This window comes from Hemicordylus capensis, chromosome 4 (genome assembly GCF_027244095.1).
Source record: "Hemicordylus capensis ecotype Gifberg chromosome 4, rHemCap1.1.pri, whole genome shotgun sequence".
In the NCBI taxonomy this organism is placed as follows: domain Eukaryota; kingdom Metazoa; phylum Chordata; class Lepidosauria; order Squamata; family Cordylidae; genus Hemicordylus; species Hemicordylus capensis.
Genome location: NC_069660.1, coordinates 123,787,516 through 123,812,396, shown reverse-complemented (window position 1 = coordinate 123,812,396; position 24,881 = coordinate 123,787,516). Strand labels below are relative to the sequence as shown.

The window sequence follows — 24,881 nt, the reverse complement described above, 5'->3', positions numbered from 1 at the left end:
CACAAATAGCAATTTAAGAGAAAATTGGTATAAAATGTATTTTCGCTGGTATATCACTCCTCTGACCATTAGGCAAGATGGAAAGAAACTACCCAAAATACTGTTAGAAATACAAACACCACTCAGGGACATTTTACCACATATGGTGGACTTGCACTAAGGCACAGTAGTTTTGGGTAAAAAATCATTCTTAGATGCAGCAGATTTTAAATATAAATTTTCCTCACTCACCTGAGCTTTTTTTGTTAAATATGTCCAGACCTAGTATACCTACTAAATAAACACAGTTATCCTTATACATGATTACCGCTGTTAGGATTCTGTATGCTGGCAATTGGAGGTCACAGATAATCCCATTTTTGGATGATTGGCTATTAAAATTATGGGAATATGCTTTGATGGCTAAGGTTACGGCCTATTTGCAGAATAACTCAGAAGAAACATTTGCGCTAACTTGGGAACCCTTTATAAATTTTAATATAACACAAGCTTACCATCCGCATCCAAGACTTGGTTTTTACCAGTACTGAAGACTGTGGTGTATTACATCTACATATCCCATATTTCTTTGTAACTTTGGATAACTGGGCAAAAGTGGGTAAAGGGTGGAAGAAGATTTCCGAATTTCTACATGTAATATTCCTTTTATAATTACTGTAAGATGGAAGTTCAAGAGATGAAAATGTAACTTGTTTCTTTCTTTCTTTCTTATTATTCTTTAAATAAAAAATTATATAAAAAATTAAAAATTAAAAAGTAGATGATTGCAGCAGCCTAGCCCAGACTCCTCACAGCTAGAGGAGGGATTTTGTATCCTCCCCCGCCACACACACATTTGATCATTACACACTCATATTTGTGAGTGACTGTGAGTGAGTGACGTAGACTGTTAGCCACATATCCATCCTGCATCCAGCTGGTGATGGTGCTTTGTAACATCTGAAGAATTAATGGGGGAAGCATGTGGAAGCTGTGTCCACACACGTATATAAAGCTTGAACAAATTTCTCTTTGGCTGTACAGAAAGAGCTAGCAGTTCGATATACAAGCCACCACTGCATTTGCTTTCTAGTCAATCTTTCCTCTTATTAGTCACTGTTCTGTCTTCTTCCTTTGTTCCATACATGCCACCAAAACCAACTGCAACAACATAGTACCTTGAGTAATATTATAGGAAGCCAGTACAGACAATGAGTTGTCTGTGATGTGTCACGGCAGCTAGGACCTTGTGGCATCTCATGCTCCAGTCATCCCATCCAGAAGTCAACCTGATTAGATTGGAAAGGGAGAACACTAGCTGTGGGGACAGCTGCACCAACATGCATTTCCAATGTGTTCACAATCCTAAGGAGAATGAATTGGGGAGAGTTACAGGAGGACATTAGTCTTACCCCAGGATACCAGACAAACATATAGAACTTTGCTTTACATATCTCATAGAACATCAAGTCTTCAAGACAACGGATTATAATTGTTTGGACTGTGTTCTAGCCAATAATAAAAGGCATATATACCAGAGTGGGCACTTGGGGATATCTGCCGGACCTTCTTCTATTTCTTTCAGGCTAGGGAACAGAGAGGCAACTGATGAGACTACCAGTTACCCCTGCATGTGTTTTGCAGTAGTGGAAGTTTGTTTCCAAAGAGTCTTCAAAGACTGTCTCACATATAGCAGGTTGCAGCAGTCAGGACTGGACATGACAAAGGCATGAATAATGATTTCAAAGTCCAAACACTACAGCTATCATCAAACTACCCTGGGGACGATGGCATTTACAGGTCTTAAAAGATTATTACAACAAACAGTTTTACTAAAACTCAGTGAATGAGATAAAAGACAGGTATTCAACTGCAGCAAACATTGCTACAAGTAAAGATACTTAAACCATTGCTGTCATTTATTTCCTGGATTGAAATGTAAAATTGTGTGAATGCTTTGTTTAGAATAAAAGGAATAGGACAACCAATTCCCAGGTGATATAGCAGAATGCTTTGTTCATTATTCAGCAGAAGATTCTATATATAATTTGCATTATAACCATACAGTATCTCATAATGGAGTAGAGAAAGCAAAATTCAATATAGCAAGAAATCACATTTACCATCTTACTGGACTGAGTCTCTGTAATAAATTGCATGCTGATACCTGCTTTTAATTTTACGTCAATCCCTTACATGTTTCTTTGTCCTATCCAATACAATTTCAAACTATAACATAAAGTTGGCAAGATCTGCAACTGAACATAGGAGGGGGGAAATTATTCTATTCTTGAAAATCAGAATCTTAAAAGGACTGCTATAAAAATATCTATATCTTCATCCAGTGCTTAGACATGCTTTCAGTAACACGTTGGAGCATACAATATCACACATCAGATAAGTTCATGAATACAGCAGGACACACCATTTTAACAACATGATGTGATCTTATTTTTATTATTGAACAATGAAGTTCAAAGTGGCAATCAAAAGGAATGAAAGTAAAAGAGCAAACGTGATGTTTTCAGTTGCAATACATGTAAAGCAAATTTTTAAAAATTACTTGTCACAATAATTGCTGCCTGATATTCTTTGGTACTTTTAGAATTGGAATATGAAACTTACATCAAGTTTCTTAATCCTCCTTACTGAGGTTGTTCTCCCCTCTAACTACAGTTGATCTGGACCTCTCCAGCATGGACTTAAGATGATTCAGTCTGAGCCCCAAATGAAATCTGTTGTTGCACTGGACAGAATGGAGAATTCGCCACCGTAAAAACAGTATCCCCTCTGGCAAGACTCTAAGTGGTAATTCTGCTTTCCTAGAATATCTATGGTATATTCAAACTAAAGCAGAATACTAGTAAAAAAGAGTCTCAAGACCAGTTGCTTCAACCCTATCCCCTCAACCTTTCTGCACTCAGGTTCTTCCATATATATTCTTCTTAATGATTACCCATATTTAAGAAATATCTTAAGTACATAAAAATAAAAACCCTTCTCTTCCAAAAGTCATTTTAAATCTGGTTTTAATTTGTTTTCCAGTTGTAATCAGTTTTAGCATTTGTATTGTTGCTTTTGATTTTTGTTGCTGTTTCAACTGTTGGTTTTTATTGTATGTTCTTGTTTTTATTGTAAATTGCCTTGAGTAGCAGTGGGTTTGAGGGGTGAAGTAGAAATAAATAAAACAAATAGAAATACCTCCTTGCTGATTGTTTTTTAAGGAGAGCAAGAGTGAGGTTAACTGTGCCAGAATGTTTGTTGGACAACCTGTATCACGAGCTCATCACCAAGCAATGACATAGAAGCCTATAGCAATGTAGTCCTAGAGGAGATGCCAGGAATCATAGAACTCATATGGCTCAAGTTTGGCTGAAGCTCATTCTGAAGCGAGTCCCACATAGCCCCATGAAGAGGAGTCTGCGTGTGACCTGGGGCCTCAAGAATTGCTGGCAAGTATATGAGCAAAATCTGACACCAGTATAAAATAAAACCCCATAGCTTTCAGAAGTATTTTGGAGCCAGAATATTTTAACTCATCATTGCCCCATGATGAAGAGTTTGTGTGTCAGAAAGACCTCCTTGAGGATTAGGTTCCATAATCTGGGAACCACACTGAACAGGCCCAGTCGATGGGGACCATCGGTGTCAGAAGGACGTAGAACATACAGCAAGGCCCCCAATGATGCCCTTGCTATATGCAGAAGTTGTTTGTGATGTACTTGATACACTCCAGATACAGGGAATGAAGATGACTTTCAAACAGGCCTAAAATGCCTCACAGATTATTTTTACACTAAAGTAAACACTGAGTTTGAAATGTATAAATTTAAGCAAGCAAAGCAGCAAACTACAGACACAAAAGATTAACACACACCAGAACCCTATACGACTGTTGAAAATTCTTATGGAGTAAGTGAACCTGAGTTCAGAGTTCGAAACAGCTGGAAATCCTTCCCCAAAGTGCTGCCAATGATCCTCCCACCAGGCTCTTCACACTTAATGCGCTCACCTCTAAAGATGAACGCCCTAAGTGAGTTCACCACCGTTTCCGTGATCAGCAGACTAGGGTGCCCCAATTAATATTAAACTCTGCATTTGAAAACTCTGATAAAGGAATCATATCACAGATCATTGTAGTTTAACCCAACTAATAAAGTGAGGGTTCAATTATTGTAATAGTGCTGCCAATTGCTTGCTGGGACAGGTGAATGAGCAGCAAGGGCAGCTAGGTACAGCTGCCACCTAGAAAATGACAAGTGATGGGGTAGTGGTAGAAGGAGTGGCAGGAGCTACAGCCACTGCTTGCCCTCGCCATGTGGCAGATGGGAAAAAGAAGAAGGAGCCAACATAGCCATAGATGGTCATGGAGTGCCATGGGAGCCCCATCTAAAGAGGTCTCAAGGACAGCTCTCTCATAAGCCCAGCTGAAGCAATGGGCTCAGGTGGTGAGTGTGCTACACGGTAGCAAGTGGGCACTCGTTCCTTCCATGGGTATCACCCCACCTGACTGCTCCCACCACCCTGCTTCATCTCTGCTGCCTCCAATTGTATTTGGGCCTTTTTCACCTCACTAGCCTGGCTCCCTACTTCTCTGGCCCTGATCCCGCTCCTTCTCCTTCACTAACTTCACCTTTCAGGCTGCACTGCTCCTTGCTGTTGTGGGCCAGCCAGGCCTACAACAGCATGGAGTGTATGTCCCGTGCTAGGAACTTTGCCTGCCAGCCTGTCCTTGTCACTGCTGCTGTGCGAGCACCCACTTGCTCCCTCTCACTGTTTCGCCTCTACAGAATCAAACCTGCCCATTCTTTCTGAAATAGAGGGTGAGAGGGTAGCCAGGAAGGGCCAGTGAGGGGAGGGCAGAGTATCTCATTGCCATTTGCCTCAAGAGGCCAAATGCAGTAAGCCACTTTTGGGAGGCCCAATCCTCCAGGAATCCCAGAGAGGGAGAGAGCAGATAGCTATGGTTGCTAGTGATCTTCTTTCTCCTCAGGGCAATTTGCTTTCTATCTGCACAGAATTAAAATATGCATAGCCCACTTTCGAAAGAAGGAACGAAGAAACGAAGGAAGGAAGGAAGGCTAAAACAATGAATAAGAATATTGATGAAACAATGCTAATCTATAGAGTAGAACATCATGCCACACAATACAAAACCTTCAAATACAGAAAGTACTTTACTTTTTCCCCCTAATGGAGGCCAGATAGATAGATATTATTTTTTTAAGGATTGTGGGCTCTTTTGGAATTGGGAACCATCATATTTAGTCATTTACTTTTTGTGTAAACCACTTTGACAACTTTGGCTGAAAAGCAGTAAATATATATCCGTAGTACTAGTAGTAATGGGATGGAACAGTAGTTCCCTAGCACTACCTTCTAGGACTGGCACCATCATAACATGATGCCTCCCAATCCTATCCCTGCGAAGCAGCCCAGAAGAATAAAATGGTTGATGGTATCGAAAGCTGCAGAAAAGTCCAGGAAAATCAACAGGATCACACCTCCCCCATTTGTCTCCTTGCAAAGATTATCCACCAGATCAGCTAAGGCAGCCCTTGTCCCCAATCCAGGTCAGAAGCCAGACTGGAAGGGATCTAAGTACTTTTAACTTTTTCTTACTTTTTCTTTTGTTTTTCCCTTCCTTCCCATGATCAAATTGAGCTTACGGAAATTAAAAACATGTATGAACCACACACACACACACACACACACACACACACACACACCAGGCTGCATCGTAGGGGAAGGGTGAGTCCCTTAGACTCAAACCCTCTCATCATGTGGAGGATACATGCAATTTTTCAAGTGCCCTATGACTTCCTCCTCCGAGATGGCATCTCAACCATTAGCTCACCTTAAAAAACATCAACTGGCTTCCAGAACTGTTAGCCAGTAATCTGCCCAACAAAAGGGTAGATCAGTTAGTGCTCATGACTACAACTCATCAGAAAGGAAAGTTGTTTACTACCCTTGTTCTAAAAGCATCTTGAACTACCCTCCTTCCCAGTTTCCAACAATGGTTACTGCTGCTCACTGCACCTCCTATCATCAGCTCTTTCTTCTTCCAGTCCAGCTCACTCAGGCTCTGACCCAGCACACTGTAGCCCCCACACTATTTGATTGGTATAAGTAAACATAGTAAAATTTCACTCAGTTCAAGCAAATAAGTCATGCAATGCTGTACAGAAAAAGATGAGAAGCTGAAAAGCCTTGAATGTCACCCTCCTAGCTGAGTGGGGGATGCTTTTGTGTCCCACAACAGGATGGTTCTTTTTGTAAAATGTAAAACATTACAACATTTATTGTTGGATTTTTAAACGAAGTCTCCCATAGATGATAGTGAAATGAAACATACTCTAGAGGAAGGAGGAATGCTTTTGTTTGGGTAAATGAAATTGTGTTTCTCTTGTAACTGTGAAACTTTCTATTAAAAGATGCATATAACTTTCAAAATACGAAAGAAGCTCGGAACTGCAAATAGATATGATAGATTTGCTGCTCCCCCACCTGTTTAAAGGCAAAACCTATTTATGAGGCTTTATTAAGTGCAAATAATTCCCAGGGCTTCAGCAGAGAAGAAACAGCTGCAGAATGTGGACTAATTTGCATATAAATGACATGATTTCAGCTCAGAGAGGAATATTGAAAAATATACATTTCTACAGTGAAAGCCTGGAGAGCCACACATATTAAGGTCAGATTGTGTGATTTTTTTCCCTAAGCTACTGCATGTCAGTGGCAGCGACTGATCACACTTTCAAACATGTGTAGGTGGTGTCAATTTTATCCACTCAAAGAATGTATATTTTAAAAAGTGCACTAATTAAACTACCATTTTTAAAACACACATACATTTTTTAAAAAATAGGTCAATCATCTAAACCATTTTTAAATACTAGGAAGACGCAGCAGTAGGAATGCTCAAGTGTGAAAATTCTTTCTCTCCAGTTCTAGGAGGGACATGATGTTAAAGAAATATCATTATTTAGATGAGGCAAAAAGAAATTAAACCTACCACTTCAATCACTGTAATGGATCTCAGGGCAAATGTCCTGAAGACAAAGGGATGGTCCAAGCAAAGCATTCACTGTGCACTTCTATGCCTTGGACATGGTTTTGGCCCTTATGTGTTTCCAAGTGTCCGGCAATTGAATAGCAGCGTTGTCAGGTTTTAAAAAAAACTCAGCATTGCAACTCCAGGAAAGGGAGAACTGGCAATTGGAGATAGCAATGTGGGGGTTGATGAGAGAATGCCAGGCATGAAGGTGACTCAGAAGAATTCCTTCCTGACTGCTTAGGGCTTTGAGCTGCACCTAGGAGAAGGAAACATCTAGATTAGAACCCTGTCTATGGTCATGCCTCCCTGAGATGCTATAGCATCTCAGGGAGGGGAGAGGCTGGGGAATCTGATAGGCTCTTCAAATAATCATTTTTACAGGCTTTGAAGTTTGTTACTGGGTAATAGCTCCTCCCTTTTCTGTTTAATTGAGGAGCTTCAATGAAGAACAGCTTCAATGAAGAAAAACTCTCCAATGACAATTCAAGCAATGAACAGAGCAGAGATGTATGCCAACTGGCATATTGTGTTGAAGATGCAAGCTCCAGAAGGCATTGACTGTCTGCATCAGCAATCCTCAGGGGCGGAGTCACCACTGGGCGAATGGGTTCAAAGAACCCAGGCCGCACCCAATCAGGGGCCATGAGTGCGGCCCCAGACACGCCCCCATGTCTAACGTCAGATGCAGGGGTGTTATTTCGGTCCCAAATGGGGTCGCGCGGCCCTGTTTGGAGCCGAAATTGGCCCGCGCTGTGTTGGCAGCGCGGCTGGAGTGACTCTCCCTGCATTAAAGGCAGGGAAAGCCGCTCCTGGTCCCACTGCCAATGCAGTGAGGCTGATCGATTTCCCTCCCAAATGGGGCCGTGCGGCAGGGAGAGTCGCTCCTTTAAGGCAAGGAGGGTCGTTCTGGCCCATGCTGCACAAAGCAGCGCAGGCTGATCTCTTTTCCAAACGGGGCTGCACAGCACTGTTTGAAAGGGAGACCATGCCCCCACATCTGATGTCAGAGGTGGGGGCACGGCTAGCAAGGCTCATCTGATGTCAGATACGGGGGGCAGGGCTGGGGGGCCGCGGCGTCAGCTGCACACGGGCCACCGCCAGCCTGGCTCCGCTCCTAGCAATCCTATTGATCGCTGGGGACATTAGGAATAGAAATAGCAAGTTAGGGATCCCTCTCTATTCCTCTTTGTCTCTGCTCTGAGCCAACAGATTGATCTTGTGGATTGGCATGCCTTGTGGTAGCTAAAGTCCTGCCCTATTCCTGAAAAGTCTAGCCAACTTGCCAGAAAACTCTCTCCTTTCCCTTTCCTCCAGATCTCATTTTTGTTCTGCCAAACCCTGGGGTGTGTTTCATCTTAAAAAGCTACACAAACAGTGGGGCAGGGTTTGGGTTTCTTTAAAAGATTTGTGAGTGTAATTTGCATGCATTGTGGGCTCCGATACAACACACACCTATGCATTTTCCTTGTCTGTGCACACATACTTAAGAACATAAAGACAGCCCTGCTGGATCAGGCCCAAGGAGGCCCATCTAGTCCAGGATCCTGTTTCACACAGTGGCCCACCAGATGCCGCTGGAAGCCTACTTGGCTGCCTAGAGTCACATTCCATGACTTTTAGAAGCCTATACAGAGTGGGAGAAAATCCTCAAAACTGGGAATTTGACAGCACTGTCGCATAAAAACGTTAAGCCAAAGAATATATACTCCCTACAGAATCTTCACCAAGGGCTCTGAAGGAAGTAGTAGTGGAGTCTATGGAAAGTGCCTTTGGTAAGGAGAGGAGAAATGGGTATGCTTGATAAGGGCCTGGGTTCTAGAAAGCCCAGACTACTTAATTTACTTTTCTCATTGTTATCAGACAAATCATCTTTCTAAATCATCTAACATAATACAATTGTTGTTTGACTTGAATTTTTTAACAGCACAAATGTTCTTCTGCCATGGCATTTTAAAAAAACTGAACATGTTGTGTCTGGCTGCAGACAGTGGGGCAGGGGAAGGAACCTTTTCCCCTTCTGCCCTATTATCTCCTGCACGGCATCACTATTCTTACATAGGTAGCTGTGCTGCAGCAAGGAGAAGGGCCAGCAGCAAGTGCATGAGTGCTAGCAGAGGCTTGTGCGCCCAGCACCATAATCTATGAGCTGCTTGTCTCTGCGAATAATTTGATTTTTTTTAAAAAAAAACTTCACCAGTGGAAAAGAGCAAGCAATGAAACAGACATTCTTCAATCTGTGCCAGGCTAAAATGATGCATTTCTAGAGTCAGGAGAGTTGTTGGGAGATGGAAATCATATAAAAGGCAGACAAGGCACTACTGTGCACACTGCCTTCACTCTCTGGGGCACAATTGTCTCAGACAAGCCTGTCAGGAGAGGGCCGGACACATTCACACGTCCTGGAACGGCTTTACCAAAATGCCAGCATACATCGGGGATGATGGTGTAAAACGGACTTTGTGTCCTGCAAGAAGATAAAGTTCGCAGTTTAGAGGGTTGAAAAACAGTTTGCGATAAGCTTGTGGTTCCATAGAAATTAATCCCAGCCCCTACATTTTATATCAGCCAATCAGAATGTTTTTAAAGTTCAGGCAGTTAATAATATCTTACATCTTTGTAGCTTAAGGGATACAGTTTTCAAAATTATTGTAGTATGGGAACGATAAATTCCTGCACCAGGAAGGCTGCATGCCATATAATTTATTTTAGATTTCCATCTAGGGTACATTATGACACTCCACATGAAAGTCAAATTGTCCATGTAAAATGCTTTCCAGGTGATAAGTTTACCCCAAGGGTTCCAGTAAAATAATAGATTCAGAGTTATATCTGACTCTCACAATCTATAAAGACTACTTATCAGCTCTTTGAAGGATCTGATAAGCAGGAGCAACCAAAAAAAGCACTCGGAGACTGACACTTTTCTCATTAATGGGAATGATGTTAGAGCCACTTGCTCCTTCTAGATTCGGCTGTAAATACACCACTGACATACATTTTGGAATGCTGCAGTTCGCAATGAGTCAAAGTGCATTTGTCTAACCTTGTTCAAAGAGTAGTAGGTGCCCGACACTTGTAATATTTCTGCTATGTACAGTTTGTCCAAGCAGTTTTATCAAGCGTGATTTCTTGCTATGACTTTACTAGTTGTCAAATTGCAACTAGTACATCATATTTTAACAACTGAATTAGATCAATAGAATATCGATTTTTATAGCTGAGAATTAGACTCCTACTATGTTTGGTGGCAGGGAGAATCTTTCTCCCATATGCAATGCTGTGTTCTTTGTATTGTTTTCTTAACTTGCAGAATAGAAATGGCTAAATTCTCATCTTGTTGAAATGTGGTGTTGGTTTCTGTATGGCCCTGATCCATCTCTAGTCACAGGCAATGTCATTATTTGCACCGTCTGCTTTGAAAAATGTTTTGCACTGCAGTACACATAGGACTCCGAGTTGGGGTGCAAATAAAATCTTTCAATTAGACGATTATTTAATGACAAGAAAAAATATTGTTCCTTCTTTCTAGGTTCTTGTATAGTCTGATAGTTGATGGTGAACAAAGGAAGCTTCCTCATTTGTTAAAATATGTATGAACTGCTTTTCAACAAAAGTGCTTCAGATGGTTTACATAGTGTGAAGGAATCTGCTTATACTATCGTGTTGCTAACAGTTGTCACGGACCAGATGAAACCAGCCCCATGATTTCTACATTTAACTGCTACCACCAAGTAGACTTTAATTTTGGGAGGCTGTGTCTACTATAACAGCCCTTCAACCTTTGTATTAAACAAAAACTCAGCAGAGTAGAAAGGCTTTAGGCATAGGGTGACAGAACCTTCTAATCTTTAAATACAACAAGAATTTCTACTTTGGAAAAGATTAGTCAATTTAAAACAGTAGTTTTAGTTTCTTGGTACAGCATAACATTACAGCAACAGCAACAGCGTAAGGACAGAAATAAAATGGTTGGAAAAACGCATCCAACTGACCTATCTAATACTGGTCCCTAACTCAGAGTCATCTGTAGTTACCTTTTGCAGCAATCTGGCTCATCCCCTATGCAGCCTCAGGTCCTGTTCTCCTTCACAGTCCTGGGGGCTCAACCCATACTGGCCCTTTTTGCTGGTGAGTGTTTCAGCTCTCCAGAGAGATTTCACTCTCTGCCAGTGATTTCTTAGCTCTTTTTAGACCCAGTTCTGATTCTCTCAGTTTGTGCTAGCAAGCCCATTGCTTGGATTCTTCAGCTCTGCACTCCTTCTGGTATTGTACTTTTCTGAACCTCACTGCACGTCTCTGACTCTGCACACTCCAGATTGACCAGAAACAACTCTCCAAGTCTTCTACTGAATCTGACTTTTCTGAACGGAACTTTTTCAACACTCATACTATGTGGAAGCCAGAGACCTTATATACTCTTCTTCTCTCAACAATTTTTAAAACAAACCGATCAACATAACTTAAGTTCCCTCTATTTTTCAAAACATAACCAATGAAATCAAACCTCCCCTTCTATCCTAAATCAATCCAGTACATTGCATCACCCTAAAAAATGAAACTGCTGAGGAAGAGCTGTGAACTTTTGACCCCCTGTAAAGGTAAAGTGTGCTGTCAAGTCGATTTCGACTCCTGTCGCCCACAGAGCCCTGGTTTTCTTTGGTAGAATACATGAGGGGTTTGCCATTGTCTTCTCCCACACAGTATGAGATGATGCCTTTCAGCATCTTCCTATATCGCTGCTGCTCAATATAGTACCAGCGGGGATTTGAACCAGCAACCTTCTGCTTGTTAGTCAAGCATTTCCCAGCAAGGCAATAGCAACATAGAATTTACATACAACAGAAGAGGTTTGTAGGAGTTGAAAATTTGTGACTCCCTGCATAGCCTTCTTAACATAGGGAGCACAGTACAGGAGGACCTCGATATTCGTGGGGGTTCCGTTCCATGGTTGTACCGCAGATACAGAAACCGTGAATATCAAGGCATTGAGTCAATGGAGAATTTGGGGTTAGGTTCCTGGTCGCTGGGGAAATGATGAAAAAATGCCGATTTTCAGCCAAATTTGAGGGGGAAACATGGGGGGAAGCTCCTTACCATGCTTTTATGCTCCCCCCGCGTCACGCTGTGCCCTTGGAATGCCCAAAGATTGGCCAAAAATCACTGTTTGGGGTGTATTTTTTAAAAAACAGGAGCTGTTTTGTGGCTCCGAGAAACAAAATGGCAGCCAGAAATGATCTCTGTGGTCATTTCGAGGGACATGCAGAAACATGTTCGTGCCTTCCCGGGAGGTGTGGGGGGCTTTAAGAGGCAGGGATGGTGCCCTTACCTTCCCTGCACCAGCTCTGTGCCCAAAACCACTGGTGCGGGGCTGCAGTATACTCCCTGCAGCCCCAGTCAGCGTCATTGTCAGGATGCCATGTTACCTGGTCACTTGGGTGGCCCTATGGAGTCTGGAGAAGGGTGTGGCATTCCTCTTCTGAGGCTTTCACTCACTTTAGGGGCAGTGGGGATGAGAAAGGCCTGGGCTGGCTGGCTCCCAGTGGGGCTGAGAGAGCAAGGCAGGGAGAGCTGCAGGAAACAGCTCTACGAAGACAGCTAGGTTGGGTGTGGCAGGAAACAGGAAGCAAGGTCAGGAAGGGGGTGGGGTTGGAAGTAGGCTTTAAGCCCTGTCAGCTCTGCACTGGGGTATTTAAAGACAAGGCAGCTGCTGATGAGGGGCTGTTTCTGAGCTCCTCTCCTGGCTGTTCCTGAGGCTGACCTTGTTTGGGGTGCTCCAGTCATTCTGGAGTTCAAGAAGAGCTAGGAGCCCACCTTGTCCCCTGGGAGTCTGACAGTCATACATGTGCATTGGCCATTTCTGGTATGACGCTGACCAGGGCTGCAGGGAGGTATGCTGCAGCCCAGCACCAGTGGTTTTGGGCATAGCACCAGCAGGAGGAAAGTGGCGGGGAAAGTAAGGGCATCCTCCCTGCCTCTTAAAGCCACCCCCTCTGAACCAGCTTGAATGCCAGACTGCCAATCAGGTTCAGCGCTCTGTAAAAGGAGCGCCGAACTAGTTCCTGCACATCCCTAGTTGTTTCTGGCCACCTCCGACCAGGGGATAAGTGAGATCAATGCAGGTAGTTTGTTCTTGCATATGCCAAGGTTGGGTGTCTTTTTCCCGACCGTGGATATGCAGATCCACAGATATCAAATCTGCGTAAAACGAGGTTTCCCTGTATTCACAAATGGAACCTTATGTAAAAAAAGAAGTGGTTTAGGCCTCGTTCCTTCATACATAGCAGAAAAGATGAGAAGATAGTTACACACAGACATACACAATGGAGACATCAGCAAACAGCTACTTGGAGAGATGCTAGCCTGGGCCGAGCAGGGACAGTTGCTCTCCTCTTGCTAAATATAAGAGAACCACTGTTTTAAAAGATGTCTTTTTGCCCAATGAATAAGAGTATTAATGCTCACTAACGTCTGCTCAGAGTAGTTGTTATGTATGCCAGGGGGTGCTTTTTGATATTGATTGATTGATTGAACATATGTTTATGCCAGCCAAATCTTACGTCTCTGGGCGGTTTACAACAAAACAAAACAAATGACAACCGAAAAGTTAAAACGTTAGTAAAAACAAATACATGACAACAACAAAAAATTAAAACAAATAAATGACAGCAAAAAAGTTAAAACATTACAACAATTTAAAATTTTAAAATAATGTTTTAAAACAGTATTTAATTAAAAGCCTGAGTGAACAGATGCGTCTTTAAAGATTTTTTTAAAATTGTCAGAGATGGGGAGGCTCTTATTTCAGCACGGAGTGCATTCCAAAGCTAGCCGCCAGACAAGCCGGTTGGAACTGCAGACGAACCTCTCCTGATGATCTCAGTGGGTGATAGGGTTCATGATGAAGAAGACATTCTCTTAAATACCCAGGGCCCAAGCTGTTTAGGCCTAAATGGCCTATAAATCATGTAGTTATTTCGGAGCTGTAGCTGCTGGGTGGAGCTTCTGAAGATCTTGAGTTGTAACTCAAGATATGCCAGTTCTGGGTGGGGTCATACTTCCCCAGAAGGAACAGGTATGCAGTCTGCGGATGCTTCTGGATCCAAATCTCTCCCCGGTGTCCCTGGTTGAGGCGGTGCCAGAGGTGCTTTCTATCAGCTTCAGCTGATACTCCAGCTGTGTCCATTTTTTTAGACAAATCACCTCAAAACAGTGGTACATATGCTGGTAACCTCCAGGCTTGACTACTGCAATGCGCTCTATGCCTTTGCACGTAGTCCAGAAACTGCAATTGGTCCAGAATGTGGCAACCAGGTTGGTCTCCGGGTCATCTCGGAGAGACACCCACCTCCGCAAGGGTGGAGGGCCCATTAGTTACCCTTGTTAACTTGGCAAAGAGGCACCTTTTAATGTGGTGATTCTCTTTATTTAGCAGGGGGAGAGTAACTGGCCCTATTCATCCCCAGCACAGTACCTCCAATGACTGTTACTGGTGTCTATCTTATGTTTCTTTTAGACTGTGAGCCCTTTGGGGACAGGGATCCATCTTATTTATTTATTATTTCTCTGTGTAAACTGCCCTGAGCCATTTTTGGAAGGGCGGTATAGAAATCAATCTATCAATCAGATAGATAGATAGATAGATAGATAGGATGGTCCGCCCAGGAAGGCTACTGGATCCAATAGGGTTCCAAGAAGCTTTGCAGAGATTTAGAGTTGGCTCTGCTGGTGACCCTGTTGACACTCTGGTGGAGAATTGGAATAATCAACTCACCAGGGCAGTGGACACAATTGCTCCTAAGTATCCTCTCCAACCCACTTCAAAACTGGCCCCTTGGTATATGGAAGGACTACGGGGACTGAAGTGGCAAAGTAGATGACTAGAGCGCAAGTGGATAAAGACTCGACTTGAATCCGACAGATTATTACATAGAGAGCATTTGAAATCTATGCTCAAGTGATACGTGCTGCAAAGAAGTGATTCTTTTCCTCCCATATTGCATCTGCAAGTTCACGTTCAGCAGAGTTGTTCAGGGTTGTGAAGGGGCTAATGTGCGCCCATTCCTCCTTGAATCAGTATTTGGAATCAACAATTACTCACCGTGACCTTAATGGGTTTTTTGTGGATAAAATATCTTGTATTAGGGCCAACTTAGATTCAAACTCCACAATTGTTACAGAGTCTGATGCCGAGGTGTCCAGCAGCTCCTCTTATGTGATAATCCTGGATTAGTTTCAGTTCATGACCCCTGAGGATGTGGACAAATTGCTTGGAATGGTGCGGCCTACCACCTGCCCTCTTGATCCTTGCCTGACATGGCTTATAATATCTGGCAGGGAGGTTGTTGTGGAGGGCCTGGCAGAGATATTTATTTATTTATTCATTCATTCATTCATTCATACATACATTTATATCCCACTCTTCCTCCGAGGAGCCCAGAGTGGTGTACTACATACTTGAGTTTCTCCTCATGCCTCCTTGTCTTAAGGAGGCAATCATTAGACTGCTTCTGAAGAAGCCTGCCTTGGATCCCTCAGTTAAGCAATTACAGGCCTGTCTCCAACCTTCCATGGCTGGGCAAGGTGATTGAAAAGGTGGTGGTCACCCACTCCAGGCGGTCTTGGAGGAAACTGATTATCTAGACCCATTTCAAACTGGCTATTGGGTGGGCTATGGGGTGGAAACTGCCTTGGTCGGCCTGATGGATTGTCTTCAATTGGGAATTGACAGAGGCAGTGTGACTCTGTTGGTCCTTTTGGCTCTCTCCGTGGCTTTCGATACTATTGACCATAGTATCCTTCTGGAATGTCTTAGTGGACTGGGGTGGGAGACACTGCTTTGGAGTGGTTCCACTCCTACCTCATGGGCAGATTCCAGATGGTCTTTTGAGACTGTTGTTCTTCAAAAACTGAACTTTCCTGTGGTGTCCCTCAGGGTTCCATATTATCTCCAATGCTGTTTAACATCTATATAAAATGGCTGGGAGAGATCATCATGAGATTTAGTGGAAGGTGTTATCAGTATGCTGATGACACCCAAATCAATTTCTCCATGTCAGCATCATCAGGGGAAGGCACAACCTCACTAAATGCCTGCCTGGAGGAAGTAATGGGCTGGATGAGGGATAACACACTGAAGCTGAATCCAGATAAGACGGATGTACTTAATGTGTGGGGTCAGAACTCGGGAGACAATTTTGATCTGCCGGTTCTGGATGGGGTCACGCTCCTTCAGAAGGAACAGGTATGCAGTCTGGGGGTGCTTCTGGATCCAAACCTCTCCCTGGTGTCCCAGGTTGAGGCGGTGGCCAGAGGTGCTTTTTATCGGCTTCGGCTGATACACCAGCTGTATCCGTTTCTTGAGATGAACAATCTCAAAACGGTGGTACATATACTGGTAAACTCTAAGCTGGACTACTGCAATGCGCTCTATGTGGGGCTGCCTTTGTACGTAGTCCGGAAACTATTGGAGATGGACTTCCAGTGCATCGACCTTTTGCACCAACTATCCTAATGACCACCAGGGGCATTGGGAGTAGAGATAGTGAGTAAGGGTCTCCCTAACTGTTCTACCTCGCTCTACTCTATGACCCCTGATCTGACTCTTCCGCACTTCCTGTGCTGAGTCACAATCCTTCCTTTCCTACTAGAGAGCAGATGGAAACATCTCCCTCCCTCCCTTACCTATTCATTATGTAGTTCTTTAGAATAGTTTTAGGTCTTTCCTATCCAAGTGTACTTAAGTATTAATAATACTTACTAAATAAAGTACCAATAAATACTTTGTGTTTAGTTCTACAAGGATTTCCATGTGTTTTCTCTAAATAGCTGCAACAACTAAACCATCCTCTGCTACCCACTCTGTAACTGGAGTGTGTGCCCATTCCTTAGTGCTCTGCTGTTTTACCCACTGGGATAAAAATTAACAACCTCTAACAGAAACTGCAGTTGGTCCAGAATGCGGTGAACCAGGTTGGTCTCTGGATCATCTAGGAGAGACCATATTACTCCTGTGTTGAAAGAATGACACTGGCTGCCAATATGTTTCCGGGCAAAATATAAGGTGCTGGTTATTACCTATAAAGCCCTAAACAGCTTAGGCCCTGTGTATTTAAGAGAATTTTTTTTTCACCATGAGCCCCACTGCCTGTAAAGATCATCTGGAGAGGTTCGTCTGCAGTTGCTGCCAACTCGTTTGGCAGCTACTCAGGAACAGGCCTTCTCTGTTGCTGCCCTGAACTTTGGAATGCCCTCCCTGTTGAAATAAGAGCCTCCCCATCTCTGGCAACTTTCAAAAAGGCCCTGAAAACACATTTATTCACTCAGACTTTTAATTAGATTTATAGTTTTAAATTTTTAATACTGGGTTTTAAATGTTGTAATTTTTTAATGATTTAAATTGTTGATTGATTTGATGTTTTGAATGATTTTAATTGTAACCTGCCCAGAGATGCAAATTTTGGGTGGTATAGAAATATTTTAAATAAATAAATAAGTTATTCCTAAACTAAAATAGCTACACTGGCTACCAATAAGTTTCCAGGAAAAATACTTCAACTTTATTGTTATTACAGCCAACGGCCTCTCATTACAACAGAACCACACAGAAAACTATACATCTCGTCACATCAGTAGCATCAACAGAAACTACAACAGGAACAATACAGGCAAAATACAAGGTGCTGGTCAGGGTGGATTTGATTTAAATCAAACTAATTTAAATCATGATTTAAATCACAATTTAAATCACTAGCAGGGTGGATAAAAATCAATGATTTTTTTAAAAAAATCAAAAAAATCCAATTTAAATCAAAAAAATCCAATTTAAATCAAAAAAATCTGATTTTTTTGATTTTTTTAAAAAAATCATTGATTTTTATCCACCCTGCTAGTGATTTAAATCGTGATTTAAATCAGTTTGATTTAAATCAAATCCACCCTGGTGCTGGTTATAACCCATAAAACCCTAAACTGTATTAGGCTCTGGGTATTTAAGAGAACATCTTCTTTGCCATGAGCCCCACCACCCACTGAGATAATCTGGAGAGGTTCGTCTGCAGTTGCCACCAGCTTGTCTGGTGGCTGCACAAGGATGGGCTTTCTCTTTTGCAACTCTGAGACTCTGGAATGTGCTCCCTGCTGAAATAAGAGCCTCCCCATCTCTGACAACTTTTAAAAAGTCTCTAAAGATTCATTTTTTTCACCCAAGCTTTTTAACTGGACTGTGGTTTAAAATTTTTTTTAAAGGTTTTATGTTGTTCTAAACTGCCCAGAGATGGAAGATTGGGGAGGTCTACACATTTGAAAATAAATAAATAAACAATCAGTAAAGATTGTCTAACTTGGCAAAGAGGCACCTTTCAATGTGGTGATTCTCTTTATTTAGCAGGGGGAGAGTAACTGGCCCTATTCACCTCCAGCACAGTACCTCCAGTGACTGTTGCTGGTGTCTATCATGTTTCCTTTAGATTGTGAGCCCTTTGGGGACAGGGATCCATCTTATTTATTTATTATTTCTCTGTGTAAACTGTCCTGAGCCATTTTTGGAAGGGCAGTATAGAAATCGAATAAATAATAATAATAATAAGTGCAAGATGGAAGTCAACTCTGGGTCTAGAGCAGGGTTTCTCAACGTGTGGGTCCCCAGATGTAATTGGACTTCAACTCCCATAATTCCTACCAAAGGCCACTGGGGCTGGGGATTATGGGAGCTGAAGTCCAATCACATCTGGGGACCCACACGTTGAGAAACCCTGGTCTAGAGCATCCATAATCAACAAGTATACCTCCCATAGCATCTTTTCACAGGAGCCTCCTCCCAAGTTGTTGAGTCCAGGGGTGTAACTATAATTGAGTAGATGGATTCAACGAACCCAGGGCCCCCAGCTCCTGAGGACCCCCCAGCTCCACACCTCCTTATTTTCGTCATAATCTCCCTCACTCCAAGGGGCTGCCGGGGAGAGGGGCGAACACAGGCCCCCTCTCCCCTAGCGACGCCCCTGGTTGAGTCCATCAAGTATTCTTCATGATTAAAATGAGTAGATGTTGATCTTGCTAGAATAGGCCTGCTCAGCTTAGGCCCCCCAGCTGTTTTTGAACTACAACTCCCATAATCCCCAGCAACAGTGGCCAATAGCTAGGGATTATGAGAATTGTAGGCCAACATCTGCAGGAGAGCCGAAGTTGAGCAGCCCTGTGCTAGAAGCTGCAATGTGGATGTGCAGAATGGCGACTACCAAGGGAAGCTTCCACTCAACGTTGCAAAAAGGGAACAGAAAAATCTCTTAGGGAGAAACTGGTTCTCGCCACTAGGAATCAGTGTCCAAGGAATTCATAGCATTACTACAGCTCAGTTAACAGAAGTAATTAACTGATCTCCCAAGGTGTGTTGTGAGGAACTGGGAGCTATAAAGGAAAGTCATTGCCATTCAATTTGGATCCATCTGTTGCACCAATTCGCATGAAAGCCAGAAATGTGTCTTTTGCCCTAAGTGAAAACAATTGAGGAAGAGGTTGAATATCTTATCAAACAAGTTTGGCCGGAAATGACCTGGAAATGACTTCCAATGTTATTTCTGACCGCCATTTGCTGCAGAGAGCCATTTTGTGGCTCTTATTTTAAAAATTAGCAAATATTTGACTGTTTTCAGGTTTGGGGGGCATTGCTAGAGAGCTGAAGAATAAGGCTTTTCTCCTCTTATTTCTTCCTCCCTTGCTTTATACCCCCTGCTTTTTTTTTTGGTTTAGGAACCTAATCCCTAGATTCCCATAAGGGTAAAGTTTCATTATTCATGGCTTCTATATTCGCGCCTATCGACGAGAACAGAACCCCTGTGAATAACGAGGGCCACATGTAAATTGATATTATGAAGGCAGTACAAGTCTCCAGTGCTTGCTCTCCTGCAAAGGAAGTGACTCTGTAAAGCTGCCCACCCCTGGGTCTTCCCATTCTTTGGGGGAAGTGATGGGGTGAGAGGAGTGTGAAACAACAGATGCCTCCTAACGCTTGGCATTATATCTCTGTTATGAAAAATCACATGCCTTGTAAGCCTTTTGATCAGCACTCTGTGAACATTCTCCAATGCGCATTTGGGTCTCATGTCCCAGGGCCTCATCCTGCATAGTGCTGTACTCTTGGTGCATTCAAAATGTTTACTAGGCAAACAAAGCAAGGAACTGCATCTTGGGCGCCACCCTTTTCTTTGCCCCTCCCACTGTATGCAACTTAAACAGCATTTATTTTTTGCTCCTCTGCTGAATGATTTGAAAATAGATAATCACTGTACATTTATATTCCCAGCTGCTACACAAGTTGAATAAGAAATGAATCTCTGCCAGGAAATGGCATCGGTAATATTGTTTCATATCCTGGCTAGCATCTGTAAACATCTGTGCTTGCATACAGATTTCAACAAGAGATTTCAGAACATATTTGTTTAAAAGGTCAAGGAGGAATACAAACCCCATGATGCACTGCACACTAAGTGTTTTAATATGGCTTTCATGCAGGTCTCATATTGGACATTTTCCCTTATTAATTATGCTAACAACCTCCTGCCTGAGGCATGCTAAAGAATCCTCCATCTGCTTCGGAGAAGCGGGGGGGGAGCATAGAAAATGCATTTTCCCCCCTTCTCCCCACCCCCATAAAGCAAGCATCTTTGTTTTCCTTTCTGATGGGAACACTTAAAGAGGTCCTGCCTCTAAATAAATAAATAAATAAATAAATAAATAAATAAATAAATAAATATCTGTGTTTGTGTTCAGCTTTCTAGCCCCCTTTTTTAATTAAACAGAACTGCTTAGTTGTCACAATTAAAATGTATATGCTGGTCAACATCTATTTAATCAAGAGCCATGGTTGGATCTGAGCAAAAGCTAAAGGTCTGCAACGTTTGCTCCCATGTTAAACAAGGTACAAGCAGAGGCCTCCTTTGACTTCCTCTGACTTACCCAGAGTGAGCAACCAGAGTTGCTACTGAAGAGTTCTCCTCAGGTTCTCCCATTCCTCTCTTGCAGTGGCTGCATCTTGGCTCATACACAAGAGTGAAGAGCTGATGCACATAAGGGGAGAATTCTGGCATGGCCCTTATTGCTGTTCACAGCAGGGAGAAAGGCTAAAGAGTCCTTCACCAGAGGGTCAGATTAGAGCCCCTGTGAAGGCATTATGCTGTATGGATGTAAAGGTGTCTGGTTTTGAATGAATGACCATATGTGTGTTCATTTAAAAAGTGAACCTGGGTCCAGTCCTCCTCAAAAACAGGTTACATATAAGCCCAGTTTGTATGAATGACTTTGCCTGTGGTCATTTTAAAAGTGAACCTGGATATAGGGCTTTCAAATGCATGGTACAGACAGGAAGTATACTTCTGTACCTGTATTCAAATATAACATGTGAATGACTGTACCTGTGTATGCTGTATACTTGTACAAGTGTTGAACATAACGTGTGAATGGGTCTATAGGAAGGTGTACCATGTGTGTTTAACATAATATGTGAATAAATGTGTATACATTGCACACAGATTGTACATGTGTTGAACATAATGTGTGCCTAGGGCTTAGGTGAGATTTTAGAAGTGTCCTTTGCCCTTCTGTCTTTTTATTTCCCAGAAAATAGCAGCCAACCAACACACATACATACACACACCCCTAGTCAGAAGACGACTGACTAGGCTGGACACAGAAAATGGCCTCAAATGTTATCTGAGCACACATCACACAGACATGTGAGATGGGGCAGTCCTTCAGTTATCCTGGCAGTCCTTCAGATATCTTGGTCCCAGATCATTCAGTGGTTGTGCAGTAGAGGATTGTCATGAACCTTAAGCCTGACCTCTCCTCCGAAACAGAACCTGAGGACTGAGAAGAAGAAACAGGATACAAGGTCTTCCCACTCCATGAATAGCAGCTGATCTGTAAACTAGCTTCCACCCATTACACTTATTTATTATTTATTACATTTATAAACCACCCCATCCAGAGGCTCTGGGTGATGTACAAGAACAGATGAGACATCATTGATCTCTTGATCTTTCTTCTAAGTTCAATACATTTATTAAGTTTTGCTTTATAGAGAAGATGGTCCTTTGTCCCAAAGGGGCTCACAATCTAAGAGACACAAGGGATGCACCAGCAACAGCTACTTGGAGGGACACACCACACCACTTGAGTGGATGATGGAAACTTCTCACCCTTTTTTAGTGCTCAGAGTCTGTCTCTGGATTATGCCTTGACATGAATGTAAGATCTGATTTTCCAACTGGTTGCTATGTAGCTGCTCACCTCCCTTTAGATATAGCTCCTATGTTTTGAAAATATTGAAATGCTGGCTTTAAGGCTCAGGTCTTCTCACATTCCATTTACACATGCTAAAGGCACAATAATGTGGTGTTTTCCCTGCCACTTTCATATAAAGGCAAAGTGTGTCGTCAAGTTGGTGTCGACTACTGACAACCACAGAGCCGTGGTTGTCTTTGGTAGAATACAGGAGGGGTTTACCATTGCCATCTCCCACACAGTATGAGATGATGCCTTTCAGCATCTTCCTATATCACTGCTGCCTGATATAGATGTTACCAGCAGGGATTCGAACCGGCAACCTCTGGCTTGCTAGTCAAGTCATTTCCCCACTGCACCATTAAGTGGCTGTCACATTCATATAGTCAATGCTTATTCTGAAGACTTTTTTAAAAATTTACATTTATATACCACTCTTCCTCCAAGGACCCCAGAACGGTGTACTACATACTTGTGTTTCTCCTCACAACAACCCTGTGAAGTAGGTTAGGCTGAGAAAGAAGAGACTGGCCCAGAGTCACCCAGCTAGTATCATGGCTGAATGGGGATTTGAACTCGGGTCTCCCCGGTCCTAGTCCAGCACTCTAACCACTACACCCCGCTGGCTCAAGACAGTGAGATCTGGAGTTCACCTTGCCCTGGAGAATGTTAGCTTTTGATGGATCTCCAGGATGTAGTAAATCTCAGACCTGGACATGTTCAGCTGCATTCAAAAGAAATGTTCTCCACATTAAAATGACGGGTAACTTTCTCATTCTGTTTGCTTTGCCATGTCAAAAGATCAGCATGAAAGTCAAGTCAAAGGCTTTGGCATCCCACTAATGCCCAATAAAGTTCCTGGCTCTTGAAATAAAACATTCAGGTACTTGGGTGAAGATTAGAGTGGGTCTGGGGGTGAAGCACTCCAGCTTCACTGATAGAGCCGTGTCCTTTGGTAGGTCTGAGAACACAGCTCAGCAGTTTGGGGTGGGTCTAACGATGGAGCCTAGTGCAAATGGGGTTTGTTCACCAAAGTGTACACCTAAAAATTAAAAAAAAAAAAACTCAGGGGGTGGTGGTGGTGGTTAGATTTTGTTCATGCCCCAAAAGTGAAAAAATAGTGGTGGTGGTGGTAGTAGTATTTGCCACACCATTTCCCCACCTGCAGTGTTCCCAGACGGCGATTTTACTTTAACCAGGAAGGTTTACTTTAACCACTTGTGCATTCAGATATTATCCAGCTTTAAGTCAAAGTCCCTGCGAGCTATTGGGGAGCACTCCACACACAATTCGGGTCTTTCACTGGAGCTTAGCACGATTTATGTCTGGGGTTTTAAAAAAAAATCCACCTTTTTACATGATGCATCGGTTATTTAGGCCAATTCAAAGTATCCATAACCCACAGTACTTCACCCCTCTTAATCCCATGGTGAAGCTTGCTGCCTGGGAAAGCTCCTGTTCAAGGGGCAATTGTAGCACCTGGGACTCTTACCAGTGCCTCCAGACACAAACGACACATGTGGCTTGTAGTCGCAAGCTTGGTTTTGGGGGTTTTTTGGTGAGCTAGCGTGACTCTGGAATGTTCTGCCTGTCAAAATAGGAGCATCTCGCATCTTTGACTGCTTTTTAAAAAATCCTCAAGATATAATATATAGCCACCACATCTGGTCCAAACAGTGTTTTTTCCATTAACAAAGGAGTTCACAAGAGAACACACTTCAGGCAGCAACCATCTTGAGGCTCACAGCTCACAAACCGAAGATGAAACACACTGAGCATGCTCAGCACACCAGACAAAGAGAACCCCACTGAGCATGCTCACCAACCCATGTAAGTTAGACTACTAAAAGCCTAGAGGAAAGACTATCTCAGGTGGTATATAAATGTGACACATAAATAAATGTGTGGAGGGTTCTGTAGAGAGTGTGTGAGGTGGATTGAGAAAGAAAAGGGAAGGGAAGGAGAAGGATCAAAATTGAATTGTTTCTGAATAAAGTCTTGGTTAAACCTAGTTAAGACTACTTCATGTTTGTGAGGGAAGCAGCTATTAAAAAGAGGCCAATTTGGTTTGGGGTCATGGCAGATGAAGAGGGATAAGGATCATACCCTGATCTAGATGTGGATTATGGATGCAAAGGGTTGAAGTAATAGTAGTAGCAGCAGCAGTAAAAGCTCACCACCTTAGTCTTGATCCAGATTGCCACGCCACATGTGTTTAACAAGGGGGAAAGGAGCACACAGCTGCATACCACATGCTCAACATATCATCTAGTTTGACTCTCAGATGTGCCTCCCCTTGGGTCTTGACAAACATATTAAACATGTTATTTCTGACTCATTTTTTTGAAACTGTTGTTCTCTTTTGGATTCTGTACTGCTTTGCAGTTAATCATTATAAACCAAAGCACTAGGTGCTGGTAACTTTAGTTTCTTAACTGACTCATTCTTGTTTAAATTGAGTCTTTGATTCTATAGATACTGACTTCATACTAAAATGTTTCAAAAAGCCAAGTTTGAAACCAAGTTTTGTATTTCCTACCTATAATAATGCAGATTCTCTTCTCTG

The 24,881-nt window shown here is 42.7% G+C and overlaps 1 long non-coding RNA gene across 1 annotated transcript; it reads right to left on the bottom strand.

The window, feature by feature from the left end:
- Positions 1–454: 454 nt before the first annotated feature.
- On the bottom strand, positions 455–9,810 carry LOC128352992 (uncharacterized). The gene is made up of 3 exons (XR_008320769.1): positions 6,998–9,810; positions 1,158–1,344; positions 455–654 (listed from the first exon to the last, which is right to left on the bottom strand). It is a non-coding gene; the product is annotated as an uncharacterized LOC128352992 (long non-coding RNA).
- Positions 9,811–24,881: the final 15,071 nt, after the last annotated feature.